At 45.9% G+C, this 16,740-nt stretch overlaps 1 protein-coding gene across 1 annotated transcript in view; it reads right to left on the bottom strand.

Moving 5' to 3' along the window:
- Positions 1-16,499, bottom strand: part of SLC13A5 (solute carrier family 13 member 5) — a 157,945-nt gene extending 141,446 nt beyond the window's left edge. Inside the window, exon 1 of the mRNA XM_073565550.1 lies at positions 16,214-16,499. The gene's annotated coding sequence lies outside the window, so the exon portion shown is untranslated. The remainder of the gene's footprint in view (positions 1-16,213) is intronic.
- Between the last annotated feature and the right edge of the window lie 241 nt (positions 16,500-16,740).

Here is a 16,740-nt window from a genome sequence, read left to right as displayed (position 1 = left end):
AGCATCAACCTCCAGGACATCAGGCAGAGCCAATAAATGCCCCATCTGTGCCAGCAAACTACCGGGGTCGTGGAAAAAACCCTATGTGAAGAGTGCACCCTCAGGATCATCAGAGGCGAACAGGCCTCTTTCCTTGCTGAGATGCGCACAATGGTCAGAGAGGAGGTCCAGGCCGCCGTCTCAGGACTGCTACCTACTCAGTCTTCCAGCCAGCCCCAGGCTAAGAGACCAAAATGGGAGTCCGATCGGTCATCGGACGAGGATATCCAGTCGCCATGTATGGACTCAGAGGAGGAGGACGAGATCACCTCAGAACCCCCCAAGATGAGAAAAAGATACCTCTTCTCCTCTGAAAACACAGACGAGCTTCTTGGTGCCGTGAGAAGCACCATGAAGATTGAGGAAGCCCCAATGACTCAGTCCACCCAGGACGAGATGTACGGAGGCCTAAGAGCTAGGATTCGCCAAGTCTTCCCCGTTATTGACCATATCCGTACGATGATTCTGGAGGAGTGGGAGGACGCTGAGAAGAGACTCATCGTGCCTCAAGACTTTAAACTTCGACTTCCATTTAACCAGGAGGACATTAACATTTGGGATAAAGTTCCTAAAATCGACACCCCGGTGGCCAGCGTGTCAAGGAAGACTTAAATTCCCATTGAAGATTCCTCTAGTCTCAAGGAACCCGTGGACAAGAAGGCCGACGGGCTCCTAAAGAGGGCTTGGGAGGTCTCTGCGGCGGTTATGAAGGCAAACATAGCCGCCACATCGGTCGCCAGATCCATGCATCTATGGATTGACCAGTTGGAGCGCCAATTAAAAGGGAAAACCCCTAGAGGTGATATTTTAGAAGGTCTTCCCCTGTTGAGGATCGCAACCGGATTCCTGGCGGACGCTTCAGCTGAATCTGTGCGATTTGCGGCCAGGAATAATTCTTTATCCAATGCGACTCGTCGAGCCATATGGATGAAAACCTGCTCAGGGGATTACCAGTCGAAAAATAAGTTATGTGCCATACCCTTCTCAGGTGGGATAGTATTCGGGCCAGCCTTAGATAAAATACTGGAGAATGCCTCTGATAACAAAAAAGGGTTTCCCGAGGTAAAAAACAAAAAATTTTTTCCATTTTCAGAGGTCCCGCCCTTACCAGAGGCAGGAATATAGAGGGAAAGGGAGATCAGCTTGCTGGGAATACCCGAAAGGAGGAAAGAGTTGGGCCCCCCTTCTCGCTCCGGACAAAGTTCCAGGAGCAGGAGACAATGACGCCATACCAGTAGGGGGTCGCCTCAAACACTTCTCGGGGGCATGGGGACTCGTCTCCCGGGACCGGTGGATTCTCAATACTGTCTCCCAGGGCTATACCCTCGAATTCACAAAACCCCCCCAGCAAATCCCCGGTCCAAAACCCTTATAGACCCTATATGGGCAGATGTAAAAGACCTGCTAAGGTCGGAAGTAGTGGTTCTGATTCCAGAAACAGAGAGAGGTCAGGGCCACTATTCAACTCTCTTCACAGTAAAAAAAAACCATCGGGGGAGAGTCGGACTATTATAAATTTAAAGCCACTAAACCAATGGATCCGATACAAAAGGTTCCGAATGGAGTCCCTAAAAACCACCATCCCGCTGATAGATCGGAACTCCGCAATGTGCACAATAGATCTAAAAAGTGCATATTATCAGGTTCCCATCCACCCTCACTCTCAGAAGTTTCTTCAATTTGCATTAAAAATAGGAAGCGGGTACTACCATTTTCAGTTTCAGGCTCTTCCTTTCGGGCTAGCTTCAGCACCTCGGGTTTTTATGAAGCTGGTCGCCGTAGCACACTTAAGACAAAATGGCATAATCATCGTGCCATATCTGGATGACTTCCTCGTAATATCCCACTCAGCATCGGAGTTAAAGAAGCAAGTAGTCTCAGTAATTGCCACACTCGAGAACTTAGGTTGGATCCTCAACAAAGACAAGTCAGACCTGCAGCCCGGTACCCAGAAAAAATTCCTGGGAGTCATGTTAGATTCCAAAAGAAGAATCTCGTTTTTACCGGAAGTAAAAAAGAAACCCATCATGAGCAAAGTTCGTCAGCTCTGGCGAGATTGAATATCCATAAGGGCTGCAATGAAGATCCTAGGTACCCTGACAGCATGCATACCCTGCGTGATGAGGAGCCAGGCTCACACAAGAAGCCTACAAAGAGAAATCCTGGCAAAATGGGACAGACGTCAGGCCTCTCTGGACAGGGAGATTCGGCCATCCCCAGCCTTAAAATCATCTCTGAGGTGGTGGATCAGTCACAGGAATATCAGCTAGCGTGTGCCTTGGATCCTGTCGCCATGCGTAACTATTGTCACGGACGCCAGCAGGGAAGGATGGGGGGCCCATCTGGAAGGAATACCTTCAAGGAACTTGGCCCGGAAACATCAGTTCCCAGTACCCAAACTACAGAGAACTATGAGCAATTTGGGAGACACTAAAAAGAAGCAGGTCGAGTCTACAAGACCAGCATATAAATGTCATGTCAGACAACGTGACCACAGTATCTTTCCTATGCCATTAGGGGGGGACTGAGACATGGAAAGCTTCAGGACCTAGCAGCCCGCATCTTCAACTGGGCTGAGAACAACGTTCACTCCATATCAGCGGTACATCTAGAAGGCTCCAGGAACATTATAGCCGACTATCTGAGCAGACAAGAAGTCCGAGCCACCGAGTAGTAATTGAAAGAGGACATATTCAGAGACTTGTGCCATCGGTGGGGAACCCCCCCAGCTGGACCTCTTCGTGACAAGAAAGAATGCCAAGCTGCAGAGATTCATCTCAATCAATCCAGCGGACCATCCAGAGGGGGGGCGACGCCTTGAATCAGAGATGGGAAAGGGGACTGCTATATGGGTTTCCCTCCCATTGCTATAATACCGAGAGTCCTCAGAAAGATCCTGGAGGAAGTTGCATGGGTGATGCTAGTGGTAGCCTTCTGGCCCAGGCGAAGTTGGTTCCCCTTCCTGGAAAAGATGGCTCAGGAGGGGCCGCTCCATCTACCAATGACAGAGGACCTGCTTTCACAGGGCTCAGTTCTGCACCCAAATCTGGAGAACCTACAGCTGGCTGCATGGATCCTGAGAGGGAGATCCTATTATCCAGAAGCCTCTCTGACCAGGTGATCTCAAAGATGCAGGCCAGCCGTAAGCCCATTACGAGTGCAATCTATCATAAGATTTGGAGGAAGTTCTGCTCAGAAGGTGGTAGTACCCCCATAGACCTGTCTCGTCCAGATATCCCTCAGATCCATGTCTTCCTCCAGGCAGGATTTAATAAAGGTCTGAGGCCAAGTACATTGAAAGTCCAGATAGCGGCTTTAAGCACTTTCTTTGATCTCTCCTTGGCTTCTCATCCATGGATAGCGCGTTTTACAGAGGCCATCCAGAGATTGAGACCCACGTTAAGGAAAACAGTTCCCCCGTGGGACCTAAATCTGGTACTTAACGCTCTATGCAGACCCCCATATGAGCCAATATCAGAGATAGATTTCTCAATGCTCACACAGAAAACTGTCTTTTTAGTAGCCATCACCTCAGCCAAGTGGCTGGGTGAGATTCTGGCCCTGTCAGTCCAGAACCCCTACATCCAGATATTTGACGACCACATAGTACTAAAACTCAACCCAGGATTCCTCCCTAAGGCCTGTTTCACACTTGCTTTTTTTGCAGCGCGTTTTTCCCGCAAAAAAACGCATTGAAAAACGCATACAAAAGCATACAACTGCTGCGTTTTTTTCAAGCATTTTTATGAGCATGCATGAAAAAAACGCAGCGTTTTTATGCGTTTGTATGCGTTTGTAGTGCGTTTTTACCGCGTTTGCGTTTTTTTCCAACATTAGGTGGCCCCTCACACTAACCCAAACCATGACTTTACTAACCCTAACCCTGACCCTAACCCTAACCCTAACCCTGACCCTAACCCTAACCCTAACCCTTAACCAAACCATACTTAACCCTAACCCTGACCCTAACCCTTAACCAAACCATACTTAACCCTAACCCAAACCCTAACTAACCTTAACCCTAACCCTGACCCTAACCCTAACCCTGATCCTAACCCTAACCCTAACCCTTAACCAAACCATACTTAACCCTAACCCTAACCCTAACCCTAACCCTGACCCTAACCCTAACCCTGACCCTAACCCTTAACCAAACCATACTTAACCCTAACCCTGACCCTAACCCTGACCCTAACCCTTAACCAAACCATACTTAACCCTAACCCTGACCCTAACCCTGACCCTAACCCTTAACCAAACCATACTTAACCCTAACCCTGACCCTAACCCTAACCCTTAACCAAACCATACTTAACCCTAACCCTAACCCTAACCCTGACCCTAACCCTAACCCTAACCCTGACCCTAACCCTTAACCAAACCATACTTAACCCTAACCCTGACCCTAACCCTGACCCTAACCCTTAACCAAACCATACTTAACCCTAACCCTGACCCTAACCCTTAACCAAACCATACTTAACCCTAACCCTGACCCTAACCCTAACCCTAACCCTAACCCTGACCCTAACCCTAACCCTAACCCTGACCCTAACCCTAACCCTAACCCTTAACCAAACCATACTTAACCCTAACCCTGACCCTAACCCTTAACCAAACCATACTTAACCCTAACCCTGACCCTAACCCTGACCCTAACCTTAACCCTAACCCTAACCCTGACCCTAACCCTAACCCTTAACCAAACCATACTTAACCCTAACCCTGACCCTAACCCTTAACCAAACCATACTTAACCCTAACCCTAACCCTGACCCTAACCCTAACCCTGACCCTAACCCTTAACCAAACCATACTTAACCCTAACCCTGACCCTAACCCTGACCCTAACCCTAACCCTAACCCTAACCCTGACCCTAACCCTTAACCAAACCATACTTAACCCTAACCCTGACCCTAACCCTAACCCTGACCCTAACCCTTAACCAAACCATACTTAACCCTAACCCTGACCCTAACCCTAACCCTAACCCTAACCCTTACCCTGACCCTAACCCTAACCCTAAACCCCCTTAACTAACCCTAACTTTACCCAAACCCCTAAATTCCATTGTCTAAACTAATGGTAAAAAAAAAAACGCATGTGCAAAAAAACGCATACATAAGCATGCCAATGCGCACATATGCTCACCATAGACTTATAATGGGTGTCTTGCTGTAAAAAAACGCATTGCGCGCGCATGCGTTTTTTTGAGGCAAATCGGACGCACAAAAAATGCAACAAGTTGCATTTTGTGCGCCCGAGCGCATACCGCAAAAAAACGCATGCGCGGTAAAACGCGTACAAACGCATGTGTATGCACACATAAGCGCATCCCATGCAAAGTATAGGAAAAAAAAACGCATGCGCTATTTAGCGCTAAATTACCGCGAAAAAAAATGCAAATGTGAAACCAGCCTTAGGTAGTATCTCCACAGAATTTAAACCAGGAGATAGTCCTACCCTCATTCTGCCCATCCCCGAAAAATGATAAAGAAAAATTCTTTCACTCATTAGACGTCATTCGAGCGGTCACACGCTACTTACACGCCACTCGAGAGTGGAGCCAGGACACAAAATTGTTTGTCCAATATGGGGTTAGAAATAAGGGTAAAGGAACATCTACACACTCCTTAGCAAGGTGGATAACGTCAGCTATCTCCTCAGCATACGAGGCCGAGGGATTACCTATACCAGAATGGCTAAGAGCTCATTCCAGTAGGGTGATAGCAACGTCATGGGCAGAGAGGGCGGGAGCCTCTGTAGAGCAAATATGTAGGGCCGCCACCTGGTCTACACTAAACACTTTCTGTAGACACTATAAATTGGACATGTTAGCAGCTAGCCAAACGACCTTCGGTCGTAAAGTGCTACAAGCAGTAGTTGCACCCTAATGAATTCCTATTTTGGTATTCTCCATGGTGCTGTCAGGAGGGACGCCCTGGAAAACAGAGATTAGACCTACTGGTAATATTGTTTACAGAAGTCCATCCTGACAGCACTGGTAGTTCCCTCCCGATGATTTGTATGTAATAATATGCTTGTACAAAATCTCAATAAATAATAATTGCATCCATACTGACGTGGTACTTGTAAAAATCACTGGACTGTGGGAGTGGGAGGGGACCTTTAACCTCTCGTGCATTTCCTGTCCCTATAAGGATGAAAGGAAGGACAACCTCCATGGTGCTGTCAGGATGGACTCCTGGAAACAATATTACCGGTAGGTCTAATCTCCGTTTTTTCATTTTGTCTAAATGGTGAGCTGCCTTCATTTTTTTGCTACTATATTGAAGATTGGTAAATGCTGGACGATCCAGCTGGCCTCCAGTCCAGAGGATGTCCCATGGCTACGGAAGAAGAGGATCCCGCCACGCTGAGGGAGAGACAACGATCGCTATGACCTGGACGGACGTCCCATCTGTCATCACTGCCACAAGGCAGGCCACATTGCAAGGTTCTGTTATTTAAACAAGCAACCCTTGGGGCAGAGGGCCAACCCCCAGGAGTAGGACCACAAGGCCCAAAGAAATGGCGAGCCAAGTATGCTGGAGGGCGACCGGTCCTCCTAGTGGTGATTGACGGCATCCCCATGAACACTTTGCTGGACACTGGCTCTCAGGTGACAACTATGCCATATATCCTTTACAAGCGGTATTGGGCTGACTCTGAACTTACTCGCGGCCCAAGTGATGAACTCACAGTAGTTGCCAGCAATGGTCAGTCTTTGCCGCAAGTAGGATGTAAAGAGATTACCATTAAAGTGGGGCGAGTAGAGTTAAAATCTCAAGGTCTGATAGTTGTAGACATTGATCGACGAGAATGTAACCCAATGATGACCCTAGGTACTAATGTGATTGAAAATTGTCTTGCCGAGGTTATTGTGTTTTGTTGCAACAGGTGGCTGAGACTGCTGGTTCCAGTGAACAACAAGTCCTGCAGAAGGAGATCAAGGCCCTGATGCAAAGACAGCAGGTAGAACTGTTGGGCGGAGAAATTGTCAGCGTCAGAGTGAGTGATCCTTTCCCCATTGCGATACCCCCCAGATGTGAAATGTTAATTTGGTGTCGGGCAGCCATAGGCCTCAGAGGAAAAGATTACCAAGCATTGGTAGAGCCAGTGTACTCTGATAGCCGGCCCACTGTCCTGACAGCCAGAGGGGTAGTCGATGTCCGCAAAGGGAGAGTACCAGTACGCCTCTTGAATTGTGGGGAGGAGGAGGCCATAATACCTCGGTATGCCACAGTTGCTAAGCTGTTTACTGTCAGCAACAACGCCATACAGGCCGCAGAGCCCTTGGTCTCATCCGACCAGGTGGAGGACAATGGCTCTGTAAAGCAGCTGGAAGAGTGGTGTCAGCAGCTGCATGTGGGAACTGACTCCACCCCTTCATACCAAAAGAGTGGGATTTACCGAGTGACTCAGGAGTATGAGCGGGTATTCAGTAAACACCCTCTAGACTTTGGGAAGGCAAAAGGGCTTCAACACCATATCCCCACTGGAGATCATCCACCCATTAAAGAAAGGTAGCGGCCTATACCCCCAACACAATACCAATGTGCCAAAAGTATGTTGCGGGAAATGAAGGAGGCTGGGGTGATCAGAGATAGTTGTAGCCCCTGGGCAGCTCCAATGGTCTTTGTGAAAAAAAAAGGATGGTACCATGAGAATGTGTGTTGATTACCGAAAAATTAACAGCATTACACATAAGGATTCCCACCCATTACCCAGAATTGAGGAGTAATTAGCCGCACTTAAAACTGCTAACTATTTTTCCACCTTAGATCTCACTAGTGGGTATAGGCAGGTTCCCGTGGCAGAGGCAGACAAGGAGAAAACAGCGTTTACTACCCCAATGGATCTCTGTGAGTTCAACTACATGCCGTTCGGGCTCTGCACCGCCCCTGGGACATTTCAACGGCTAATGGAGTGCTGTCTTGGACACAAGAACTTCGAGACAGTCCTGTTGTACCTTGATGATGTCATTGTTTTCTCCAAGACTTATGAAGACCATCTGAAGCACCTGGCTGAGGTGTTCGAAGCCCTGTCCAACTTTGGCTTGAAAGTGAAGCCATATAAATGCCACCTCCTGAAGCCCAAGATACAGTACCTCGGTCATGTAGTGAATGCAGAAGGTGTGGCACTGGATCCTGACAAAGTCACTGTCATCCGGGACTGGCAGAAGCCCAGCAACCTCCATGAGGTACGTCAATTCCTCGGGTTGGTAGGCTACTACCGAAGGTTCATCAAAGGCTTCACTGAGATAGCCACACCTATGCAAAATCTTCTGGTGGGCCAGCCAAAGAAAACCAGGAAGAAGAGTTCTACATTTGAATGGAATGAGGAACTGGAGAGGTCCTTCACTCGACTGAAAATGGCTCTCACAGGAGATGAAGTTCTGGCCTACCCAGATTATTGACATAATTACCGCACCCGCTCCAGCTAGTTCCATGCTCGTCGCCTCCACCGCGCTCTCGACTCCTGCCGCTTCCTCCTTCTCTGGCTCCGCGTTGCCCGTGATCTCCGGGCGCGCCGTTCCTCCTAATCCTGTCTAGCTCCCTGTCTTGCTTTAGCTTACCGCCTTGCTTCTCCAGCTGAGCTCTCACCGCCTTTGTATTGTCTTCCAGAGCCCGCCGGTCCAGACCATTCCTGCCTACTCCCATGTGTGCCTCTCCTATCTGATCCTGCCTGCTCCTGTGCCCCGGTCCTCCTATCCATTTAGTCCTGCAGCTGTCCTTCCTGTGTTCACCGGATGGTTCTGTCTGCATTCTATCCCAGTGTCTGCCTATCTACTCCTCCAGTTGTCCCCAAGGTATCAACTTCAGCGTCAATAGTCTCCTCCGGGCCTGCCCCAAATGCTCCCTGTATAGGGGGTGGTACACCTCACCCGCTCGCCCGGGGGTAGGTTCGTCGTCACGGTCCTGTGGGTTCACCCTTGGAGTCCTCCCAGCCTCACAATTATGACCAACCATTTGTTCTGTACACTGATGCCAGCAACGTGGGACTGGGAGCAGTACTGTCACAGGTACAGAATGGCAAAGAAAGAGTGATCTACGCCAGCAGGAAGCTTCGTCCCACTGAAAGGAACCCTGACAACTACAGTTCCTTCAAACTGGAGTTCCTTGCCATAGTCTGGGCTGTGACTGAACGATTCAAGCATTACCTAGCTTCAGCCAAGTTTACCATCTTCACGGACAACAACCCATTGACTCACTTGGAAACTGCCAAACTAGGTGCACTGGAGCAGCGATGGATGGCTCGGCTGTCTAACTATGAATTTACCATCAAGTACCGAGCGGGGCACAAGAATGCCAATGCTGATGCGCTGTCCAGAATTCCAAATCTGCCAGATGCAGGAGAAGACCCTGAGGCACTCCAAGAAATAGAGTTACCTGCCTTCCACCGGCCAATTGCGGCCCAACATGCCCAAGGAGTGAGAAACAGACGGTCTATCGTGAAAGAGGCCACCCTAAATCCATTGCCTCATCATGACTGGTCAGAAACGCAGGATAGCGACCCCCGCAGTCCGCCTAGTAAAGGAGCTACTGTCGCAAGCTGACTCACGCCAAAGTCCAGATGCTCCTGAAGAAACCCAGCAGTTGTGGAAGGAAAGAGGCCAGCTGTTCCTCTACGAGGGAAAGCTGTGCCAGAGGAGTATCAATGCCCGCACTCATGAGTTGGTCTGGCAGGTGGTAGTCCCAAAGAGGGAGGCATCAATGGTCTTGGAAGCATACCACATTGGAGCTGGACACTTCGGATGGAAGAAGTTGGAGGCCTTGCTCCGGGAGAGATTCTACTGGGCTGGTATGAGGAAGGCCATTGAAAATTGGTGCCAGGAGTGTGGACAATGTAACCTGCGCAGAAAGAACCGTAACAGCCAGCGAGCTCCTTTGCAGCCAATAATAACCAAACAACCACTTGAGTTGGTCGCCCTGGACCATGTGAAGCTGGTCCCAAGCCGTTCAGGCTACATTTATGCTCTTACCATCGTTGACCACTACTCGAGATTTCTGGTAGGCGTGCCTGTCAATGATCAAACAGCCAGGACAGCAGCCAGAGCATTCCAACAGCACTTTTGTCGACCACACGGATATCCCGAGTGAGTACTTACAGATCAAGGTCCAGCCTTTGAGGCAGAAGTGTTCCAGGAATTCTGTAACTTGTACGGTTGCAAGAAAATCAGGACAACACCGTACCATCCACAGACCAATGGCATGTGTGAAAAAATGAATCAAGTGGTAATCGATCTACTGAAGACCTTGCCTTTGGAAGAGAGGAATCTGTGGCCCGAAAAGTTGCCAGATCTGGTAGACCTCTACAATCACATTCCTGTGAATTTCACCAACTGCACTCCAGGCTACCTAATGAGAGCGAGGCCTGGCAAGCTGCCTATTGATTTGGATATGGGAGTCCTGACACCTGAGGTAACATCACCAGATGCTGACTGGGACACAGAGAGGCAGCAGCAGTACCGAAGAGTACAAGAGTGTGTAGAAAAGAGTCTAGCTGAGGCAAGAAAAGAACTACAATCAACATGCACCTGCAGTTCCCTTGTCACCAGGAGAACAAGTCCTAAAGAGGAAAAGAAGGATGCATAAATTGGATGACCAATGGGAAGCTGAACCCTACACTGTCCTACCTTCAAACTTTGACAACACCAAAGTGTGCCTTATCAGTAAGGATGGAGGAGAAACCTCATCAGCAGTATCGAGGGATCATCTGAAACTGTGCCCTGACCAGCTAAAGGAAAGGATGGGAGAACAAAACAACCTTTAACCCATAGAAGAAGAAGAAAAGGTCAAGACTGTACTCGGAGAATTCCCTGCAAATTGGACTAGAGCAAATCAAGCCATAGTGGTGCCAGTTTTGACCTTTCCCCAACTGGTAGTGCAAGAAGAAGTGACTCAAGACCACCCTGAAAACTAGCAAGTACAAGCAGCGGATGCCACACCAGCAGTGGCACAAGAGAATTCTCACCCTGCCAGTGGTGAATCTGTCATGCCCACAGTGAGTAGAAGTGGTCCTAGGAAATCTAGTATCCCTGTGCTACGCAGAACCACCAGTAGTGTAGCCAGTACAACACACACTACACCAGTAGCAGCTAACACAAGACATCCAGTAAGGTCCCCAACAACACCAGTGCTACGTAGGTCTGTCCGTAGTACCCAAAGTATACCACCCTTAAGGTTTTGTTTATAAATAACTAATGTAAATGGTAAAATGTAAATATGCAACCTTTTTAAGTTTTGTGCCTACAGAGACTCTGTAAGACTTTTTTAATATTTTATTTTGTTTCAATGGACAGCAGGACCACAGGACTATGTGTGGTCAAAACCCTACTTGTAAATAGTTTACCTACTTGCTCAGGAATTGTACCATGGACATTGATGCCTGATCCTAACTAAGCCCTGCACACAATATGATGGCCCCCACACAGCCCTCTAAACAGCATAATGGTCCCGACACAACATGATGAACCTCACACAAACCTCTACTCTGTATAATTGCTTGCCTACAGTATAATGGCCCCCACATAGCCCATCAAACACTATAATGGCCCCCACATAGCCCTTCAAACACTATAATGGCTCCCTCATAACCCTGTAAGCAGTATAATGTCCCCCATTTAGCACTTCAAATTGTATGGATAATCATTAACCATTATCAGTCAATGAAGTGAATCTGGTACCGTTGGTATCTGTCATGTGCGTCAGGTGATGGATCCATCCCTGGCATGAATGCAATTTTCTGTTCCTAATACAGAACCATAGCAAACTAGTGGCCTGAATAAAAATGATAGATTTTTTTGTACAAATCTGATGTGTTATAGTCTTGAGAAATCTAGTATAGAAGCCAAATATAAATCAGCCTGGAAGTGCATTGTGGATATGTCAGTGCACTTGGAAGAAGCAGACCAAGTACAGAGACATCCCCAGTGCACTTCCTCTCTACTTTTCCTATAGCTTTTATGCTAGAATTCTCATGACCGATTTTGAACAAAAATGTATTCCCTCCATGGAGAGGCAAGCTTTTACAGAGACATGCCACTACTTTTATTTGTACAAATGTGTTGGCAGGTTCCCTTTAGGTGGGTCATTTTTGCATTTATGTTGCATTATACTGCAGTGATTTTGTGATAATTTATGTGTGAATCCACCATAGATATTACATATTTCCATACTACATGGATATGGAAATGTAATATTTAATACAAAGTAAATATAAGGCAATCATGTTATTTGATGACGCAAAAGATTTAATCAGGAGCAGGAAATAAAAGCTGAACCTGTTCTTCTGCTACAGATGCCAGTTCTATCAACATGAAATCCCAGGTACAATAGAACCACTAACTTGCAGGACTGGATGGCAAACCTTCCGTATATCCTAGCATGTTGTGTTTCTTAACCCCTTAGTAACCACCAATACGTTTTTTTACTGACCTGCGATATAGGAGACTAGCATCCAGACTGACAATCCAGCAGCTGTCGGCTGTACATTAATGCTGACAACTTGCTGCATCAGCCACGATCAGTGTTGGCACTGTTTATGGCCGTTTAACCCCTTAAATGCTACTGGCAATAGTGACTACGGCATCTAGATGGTTAGCAAAGTATTGGGGCTTCCTCTTTAACCCCACTGGCACCCTGAGATTTTGATCATGTGGTCCTGATATTTGCCATGGCAATTCATGGCCAAATAATGGCCTTAAAGTCTTCCAGCTATAGTGGCCTGTTCAGAGGTTATCATATCAACATTTAGGGCTCATTCCCACTTGCTATGAAATCAGACGAATGCAATCCGATTAAAATTCGGATTGTGTTCAGACCAATGTTATTCTACCATTGTGCGTTCATCTGCTTTTTCTTTTTCCAGCTCAGATCGGATGACAATCAGACTGGAAAAAAGCTGCGGTTGTAATTGGAAATCGGATCACATCCCACAATAGAAGTCAATGGGTGCAAGAAAAAAACTCACACAGCAGTCGGACCATGCGAGCGCTGTCAAATTTTTACACACCAATCGCATTTGAAAAGCCGGCAATTCATGTGCTGCATACAGTAAAATCACAAAGTGACAGGATAGAACAGAATAGATAGAATAGATATATACAGTTGTGCTCAAAAGTTTACATACCCCAGCAGAATTTTTGCTTTCTTGGCCTTTTTTCAGAGAATATGAATGATAACACCAAAACTTTTTCTCCACTCATGGTTAGTGGTTGGGTGAAGCCATTTATTGTCAAACTACTGTGTTTTCTCTTTTTAAATCATAATTACAACCCAAAACATCCAAATGACCCTGATCAAAAGTTCACATACCCTGGTGATTTTGGCCTGATAACATGCACAGAAGTTGACACAAATGGGTTTGAAAGTGATGGCAGTCCATGATTGAACATGAACAATGCACAATGAACATCTCTCCTGACTGTAGTCAGCCGGCGCCAATCTAATCTACAGATTAGATTGTCTGCTGAACATGTCAATATTAGTACAGTGCTCAAAAAAATAAAGGGAACACTTAAACAGCAGCATATAACTCCAAGTAAATCAAACTACTGTGAAATCAAACTGTCCACTTAGGAAGCAACACTGATTGACAATCAATTTCACACGCTGTTGTACAAATGGAATAGACAACAGATGGAAATTATTGGCAATTATCAAGACACCCTCAATAAAGGAGTGGTTCTGCAGGTGGGGACCTCAGAACACATCTCAGTACCAATGCTTTCTGGCTGATGTTTTGGTCACTTTTAAATGTTGGTTGTGCTTTTACATTCATGGTAGCATGAGACGGACTCTACAACCCACACAAGTGGCTCAGGTAGTGCAGCTCATCCAGGATGGCACATCAATGCGAGCTGTGGCAAGAAGGTTTGCTGTGTCTGTCAGCGTAGTGTCCAGAGGCTGGAGGCGCTACCAGGAGACAGACACGTACACCAGGAGATGTGGAGGGGGCCATAGGAGGGCAACAATCCTGCAGCAGGACTGCTACCTCCGCCTTTGTACAAGGAGGAACAGGAGGAGCACAACCCCCATCTGTGAACGTCAGGCACTCAGACCATCCTCATGGAGTCTGTTTCGAACCGTTTGTGCAGAAACATGCACATTTGTGGCATACTGGAGGTTATTTTGCAGGGCTCTGGCAGTGAACTCCTCCTGTTCCTCCTTGCACAAAGGAGGAGGTAGTGGTCCTGCTGCTGGGTTGTTGCCCTCCTACAACCCCCTCCATGTCTTCTGGTGTACTGGCCTGTCTCCTGGTAGCACCTCCAGCCTCTGGATACTATGCTGACAGACACAGCAAACCTTCTTGCCACAGCTCGCATTGATGTGCCATCCTGGAAGAGCTGCACTACCTGAGCCACTTGTGTGGGCTCTAGAGTCCATCTCAAGCTACCACGAGTGGGAAGGCACAACAAACATTCAAAAGTGACCAAAACATCAGCCAGAAAGCATTGTTACAGAGATGTGGCCTGTGATCCCCACCTGCAGAACCACTCCTTTATTGAGTTTGTCTTGATAATTTCCAATAATTTCCATCTGTTGTCTATTCCATTTGCACAACAGCATGTGAAATTGATTGTCAGTGTTGCTTCCTAAGTGGACAGTTTGATTTCACAGAAGTTTGATTTACCTGGAGTTATATTCTGCTGTTTAAGTGTTCCCTTTATTTTTTTGAGCAGTGTATAATAGGTATGGGGGTCTTAAGTCGGCAATAGAACTATGAGAAAGAAATGTTAGGAAGCTCAGACCACTACCTGTCTACAAATAAGTGTATAAAGCATTCATGGAAAACTTCAATTTTATGAAAAACCTCATCTCATACCTATAGTAGTTATCATAATTAACATTTATACTTTTCCTTAAATTGACTTATACAATAACCTGTTTGTCTGTACAATCTGTAAAATATTGATTTCAATATCTGATTTCTTCTTCCATGAATGTTGTCTGTAAATGTCGTTACAACAGGTGGCAGAATAATTCCTAAGCTGAACATTTATTGTTTTATATCTCCAAGGGAAACAAACAGAGCTGAAAGTCTAGCATGTTATGTACCTCCCCAATCAATGTGATTATTAGCTCTACTATTGGGTTATGTCAGCATGTACAGACTAGCATTGACATTAAACTTTTCAGAGTCTATTTTTACAAGGATATTAGTAAAACGTTTGCTCTGATGTATGATTCTTTAACACAAGAACTGCTTATAAAAGCTATTTAAAGCTTTCTGTACTTTATCTCAAACTTAAAAGGGGTATTCCCATCTCCAAGATCCTAGCCCAGTATCTAGTAGGTACAATAATAATAATATTAGCAAATACCTCCAATTAGAAATGTAGTATAGTTTTTCTGATTCACTATCTCTTTCCTCATGTGCAGGTATTGCATGATCTTAGGTATCCATGGTTACGACCACCGATATAGTGACAGTTAGCTAGCTGCTAGTGGTCGTAACCATGGACATACTAAGGTCCTGCAATGCCTGCACATGAGGAAAGAGACATAGCGAATCCGAAAAATTATACTACATTTCCAACTGGAGGTATTTGCTGATATTATTATTACACCTATTATGAATTGGCATAGGATTTTGGAAATGGAAATAGTCCTTTAACTCAACCCTTTTAGTGTCTTCAGATGACCTCACATCACACAGTAGGTTTATCTGTCTGTGTAAACCACAGATAAGGCTGAATGATATTGAAATGAACTGTATCAAATAGCAAACTCAACCTGATAAGAGAATAAAGTGGATTCTTCTTTGCCTGTAGAAGTGAAGGGAACAGTAGCTTTCCAAGCTTTTATCAGTGATACTGTAGCTCCAAAGTAGGATATTTTCAACATCTCTACTGCTGTCCATTATATATGGTCTTAAATTGTGAACCCCAGTGTGATAAGACATATTTTCTGTGGTTTTTACAGGATGGCATGTAAGCCTATTGAATCATCCTTGATCTACAACTCATCCATCTGCACAGTAGAGAGATAAATGCAACTCAATATTTTAAGAAAATGCCATAAACACAGATGGGAACTTAATCAAAAAAAGTTCTGAGATTAGTTATGTTCTAAAAATCTATTTGGGCAGTGTGAATTACGGTACATATAATAGATTATCTATGAAAATCCTTCTCCGTGAATTTTCATCATCCCATACATTACTTACCTTTATGAAATGTAGTGTAGAGATCTCGTACATGTCTCCGATGGTTGGACAAGGGACCTTTTGCTTACTTTGCCTTTTGTCCTAGATGTGTACTTGGGCAGATTCTTAATGCCTTCCCCCCTGACACATTTCCGAGAAAGGCCTCAGACATTTGGCTGCTTTGTTGAGTTCTTCTTAAATCCCTTGGACATGAAAGCTCTTATTATGAACCGATTTCAATGGTGTCAAGGAAATCTAACAGGGAGGAATGTGATTCACAATATCTATACTTGTTGTAAATCAACACAAACCTCACATAATGTTAAGTAGTGTGAGTCCGGCAATGCTTGTAGAGCAGCACATCGCTACGTGCTTTGGCACTCAAGTGAGGCAAAGGACTCCCTGCGGAGACGGGACCATCCTCATTACACAATGACATGTTCTATTTTCCTATTCAGAAGAAAAGTTTAATAATGTTAAGTAATTGTTACGAGATGTTAAAAATTGGGACAACAGCTATTAACCTCATTATGTCCCTATTTGTTATG

Source organism: Dendrobates tinctorius, unplaced genomic scaffold (assembly GCF_039654945.1).
Source record: "Dendrobates tinctorius isolate UK_male_01 unplaced genomic scaffold, ASM3965494v1 ptg000016l, whole genome shotgun sequence".
Classification (NCBI taxonomy): domain Eukaryota; kingdom Metazoa; phylum Chordata; class Amphibia; order Anura; family Dendrobatidae; genus Dendrobates; species Dendrobates tinctorius.
The sequence above is the reverse complement of the archived record's forward strand: the minus strand, read 5'-3'. Positions and strand labels throughout refer to the sequence as shown.